Below are 5,054 nucleotides of genomic sequence, written 5' to 3' on the forward strand. Positions count from 1 at the left end.
TTCAACAATCGCACCCAAACAGAAAAATCGACCAAAATAGATAAATAAATAAAAAATAATAATAACAATAATAAATAAAGGTAATATATATATATTTATATAAAAAATAACCAAGATTTTGTGCTTTTTGTATTTGTTTTTTCCCTCCTGCCCTGGCACAGTAAATATTGGGGTCATTCGAAAAGGAATTCACTTGGCCTAAGAGATATGGAGTTTCTCTGTCCTTGGAGCATACTGTCATGGGATCAACTCTAGACTTTGCTCATGATCAGGATCCTTTACTTTCCCGATGGTGTTTTTTTTTTTTTTTTTTTTTCTTTTTTGGTGTGTGGAAGACTTCTGCTCTGTGTTTAGAGGTCTCAGTATCTGCACAGATCCTGAGGTGGGACTTATGATGAAGTCAGTCTTTGTGATTCTAGAGGTTCTGTTACCTCAGTGTCATTTTAATCCATCTTCTGTGGTTGGTGATCTTGGTCTTTGCACTGAACCTAGGGTGGCACCTAGGATAGCGTCTTTCTTTGTGCTTCCAAAAGCCCCATTCTGTTACAATTGTCTCTGCCGGACCTTTGGGACTGGGGATCATGATTATTGTGCAGGTCATAGTTCAAGCCCTAAACTAGGGCTTTTTTATTGGTCCCAAGATGTATACAGTCTGGTCGTGGTTCTTGCAGCCAGTCATCTGCAAATCCCGATTTTTAAGCACCAATCCCACCACTAGTTCCTACTTATTACCATCAAAGTTTTTAGGTTCTTCCGCTTATTCTCATCCTTAAGCTGTTTTAATAGGCATCTTATGTAAATCCAGTTGTTTTGGCCCTCATTATTTCAGTGTTGTTGACTCTGTGATCTGGATATTTAGTTCTATCATTCCTTTTCACCAATTTTTTACCTGAATCTCTTTGAACCCTGTGCCTGATTGCTTCTCATCTTTCTATTTTCTTCTCACCTCCACAATATTTTATTCCTTCCCTAAACCTATACTTGCAGTCAAGGGTTATCTAGGTACCTACCCATTAATTTATTTTTTTCATCATCCAGTTATACTAAATGCAATGTATAAGTGATATCATTCTGTGTTTACTTTCTCTGACTTTAACATATCTTTCATTTTCATTCATCGTGCATGAAATTGTACAATTTCATCTTTCCACACACTATATAGTATTTCACTGTATATATATGTACATAGATATACATATATTTGTATATATATATATAAGTATATAAGATACATATCACATCTGTAAGATTCACTCATCTGATCTTGGTCATAATGTTTGATGCCAAATCTTTTTTCGTCCCCCAATTCACAATACAGACCAGGCAAAGGGCCTATGTTGAGGTGTATATGGGGTACATTTATTGTACCTCCTCTTTCTATACAGTCAGTGTAAAGAACACAGCCTGTGGTAAGAATTGGGAGACCTTATATTTTCTTTTCTTTTTTAATTTATATTATATTATATATATATATATTATAAATATATATTATATATATATATTATATATTATATATATATATATATATAAAAGGAAACATTCCCATGACCAATATCCCAAGTGTTTTTCCACCCTATCCCACACTGGCCTGTGCTCTAGACAGGCTTTCTACTTCCCTTATTTAGTCAATATTGCAAGTGGACCTGCAAATACCCCCCATTCTTCAACGACGTCTTCAGCACCTTGTACTTCGAGAGCTGCAATGTACCCGCCTCGTCTACGCCCCGTGGAGCCTGCAACCATTGGCTGTGTGTGTCCTGTCCCTGGACCCCCACTAGGCAGAGGGCTGGATTCCACTTTTATTCTGGGGTCGAGGGGGATGAGGGGTGAAGGCTGACGCTGCTCCATCTGTGTCCTCCTACACTGTCCGTCCACCCATTCGTGTTCCTAGAGCCCTTTGGGACACACCTGGGCAGCTTGGCTGAAGCCAAAAGGATTCTGGGGGTGAAACTGGACATCCACTCATGCCCCACCATGGTCATGGGGGTCCTTCCAAGTAGAAATGAACTAAGAAATGAATAGACACTTTGACAAAAAAAGAAATATAAATGGCTAAAAGGCACATGAAAACATGCTCCACATCACTATTCATCAGGGAGATGCAAATCAAAAAAAACTATGAGGTACCATCTCACGCCACAGAGATTGGCACACATCAGGAAAAATGTGAACAAGCAGTGCTGGCAGGGATGTGGAGAGAAAGGAACTCTTATTCACTGCTGGTGGGAATGCCCTCTGGTTCAACCTTTGTGGAAAGCAATATGGAGATTTCTCCAAAAGCTGGAAGTTGAGCTCCCATATGATCCAGCTATACCACACCTAGGGATATATCTTAGTAACACAAAAATACAATACAAAAATCCCTTTCTCACATCTATATTCATAGCAGCATTATTTACAAGAGCCAGACTCTAGAAACAGCCTAGATGCCCCTCAATATATGAATGGTTAAAGAAACTATGGTACATATACACAATGGAATATTATGTAGCCATCAGAAGAGATGAAGTCATGAAATTTTCCTATACATGGATGTATATGGAATCTATTATGCTGAGTGAAAGAAGTCAGAGGGAGAGAGATAAACACAGAATGGTCTCCCTCATCTATGGGTTTTGAGAAAAATGAAAAACATTTGTGTAATGATTCTCAGAGACAAAATAGAGGAGGACTGAAGGGTCCAGCTTCCTACATAAAGCTCACCACAGGAATTGTTTAGTGCAGTCACAGAAATAATTACAATGAGACTATAAATAAAATTTGACTGAATGAGAGATGATACCAAATCTTATCTTTGTACTGGTGTTGAAAGAATAATGGTGTTCATATCCGTTTTCCTTTTATTAAATTATTTATTTAAGTACTGTGGTTAAAAAATGTTCACAGTTGAGTTTCAGTCATGGAATTACCACCATTCACCAATCTAACTTTCCTGCCACCAAAGGTCCCCACTTCCCTCCTCCCACACCCTTTGCCTGTCTTTGTGTCAGCATTTTGTTTCTATCTCTATCATTGTCATGGTGCATTTTAGTGCAGTTATTGCTCTAACTATACTAATTGCTCTTTCTTGTGGAAAACTTCATATCATGGATGGTCCTTATGGCCATCTCTATTGCCTCTGGGTATTAACCAGTTGTTATAGACATTGATAATAATTTTTATTAGTTCGGGTATTTTTATTATACTGTTATATTTTTTTCTTAAGTAACACAGATGAGTGAGACTATTCTGTGTCTTTCTCCCTCTGACTCGTTTTGCTCAGCATGATAATTTTTATGTTTGCTATTGGGAACTCTGGGCTTATCAGGAGTGGGTGGGCATGGGAACAGCAGTGGGGTTCTCTAGGAAGATAGGCACCAAAATTGTAGAATGAGACAAGACTGCACACTCAAAAAGGAGTTTGAATCTAATTTGTTTATTCAGTGAAAGAACAGAAGTTTATACTTTTACTTTAGCAAGTCATTTTGTATTAGCAAAGAAGAATGGGTGGTCAATAGTTTATATAATAGGAAACCATATTGCTTCTTTGACATATAGATAATCATCAAAATATTCTATAGAATTAATTGATATTTTCCTTACTACAATGATTTCAATACTTACTCATCTTTACCAGCGACATCAGTTATTTTTGGCCTAAGTTTCAACAATGCCGTAAGTTCTCCAAAAGCTCATAAATCTGCTGAAGTAGATTTGTGTGCTTGAATGCCCAGTTCCTCTTTTCCAAGGGGTCTGTGTGTGGCTATTTACTGCATGCCTAAATTGGGTTTTATCTTGATGTAGTGATTATCCTTCAGAGCCGGATGGCTCTGGTTCTGCAGTATATTTCACATGTTTATCTACATACAACATTCCTAAACTAATTAGCGAGGACTAGGGTGATGAGACCTCAGTACATCTGCTTGGTAACTTAGAATACAGTTTTCATATACAGAAAGCTAAGAGGTCTTTTGAGGGACTCAGTGAGGTCCTTAGGGTGCTAGTGAAACTATGTCTCAAAAGAGATGGTCAAATTTATGTTGCAAACTCTATCAGTTTCCCCATTGCTCTGAGTGGCTCATGGCAATTGTGGGCACAGGCAACCAAGGTCTCTTGAACCTGGTATTTTCCTTAGCCATAGCCTCTAGGCTGGGTTTCCTTACACATAAGTCATGGCACATGTTTTTCAATGTATAGGCAAAATTTATGATTTCATTTTTCCTAACAGCTTATTAGTATAGATATATTATATCTATTAGTATAGTATATTATATAGATGTACTACTGGTTCTTTTCATATTTTCTCTGTCAAATTTATTGTTTCCAGAGTCTGGCTATTGTAAATCAAGCTGCAATGAACATAGGAAAGAAGTATACATTTTTGTCTTGTGTTCTTATATCTTAGGGTATAGTCCTAGTAGTATTATTGCAGGATAAAATTGAAGCTCAATTTCTAGTTTTATGAGGAATATCTATAATTTTTTTTCCAGAAAATCTGGACTAGAAAACATTCCCACAAGCAGTGACTGATACTTCCTTTTCCTGCACACTCATCTATACCTGTAATGGCTGTTTTTTCAAATAATATTTTATTTAAACACCTTGACTACAAATATGATTGTGGTTGGGTTTCAGTCACGTAAATAACACCCCCATCACCATTGCAACATTGCCATCACCAATGTTCCAAATATCCCTCCTCCTCACCCCACCCGCTTGTAATCTAGACAGGCTTTCTATTTCTCTCATATATTCTCTTTGTTAGAATAGTTCTCAATGTAGTTATTTATCTAACTAAACTTATCACTCTTTGTGGTGAGCTTTATTCATGTCGTGAGCTGGAACTTCCAGCCCTCCTCTCTTTTGTCTCTGAAAATTATTTCAAGTGTGTCTTTCAGTTTTTAAAAACCCATAGATGAATTAGACCATTCTCTCTCTCTCTCTCTCTCTCTCTCAGACTTATTTCACTCAGCATAATAGATTCCATGTACATCCATGTATAGGAAAATTTCATGACTTTATCTCTTCTGACTTTCACAAGTCAGCCCCTAAAGAGGTTGACTGATGGAGGGATG

At 37.3% G+C, this 5,054-nt stretch overlaps 1 non-coding gene across 1 annotated transcript; it reads right to left on the reverse strand.

Moving 5' to 3' along the window:
- Window positions 1–1,293: 1,293 nt before the first annotated feature.
- On the reverse strand, window positions 1,294–1,426 carry LOC126007805 (small nucleolar RNA SNORA51). Its single transcript, XR_007495287.1, has one exon. It is a non-coding gene; the product is annotated as a small nucleolar RNA SNORA51 (small nucleolar RNA).
- Window positions 1,427–5,054: the final 3,628 nt, after the last annotated feature.

Source organism: Suncus etruscus, chromosome 4, assembly GCF_024139225.1.
Source record: "Suncus etruscus isolate mSunEtr1 chromosome 4, mSunEtr1.pri.cur, whole genome shotgun sequence".
Classification (NCBI taxonomy): Eukaryota; Metazoa; Chordata; class Mammalia; order Eulipotyphla; family Soricidae; genus Suncus; species Suncus etruscus.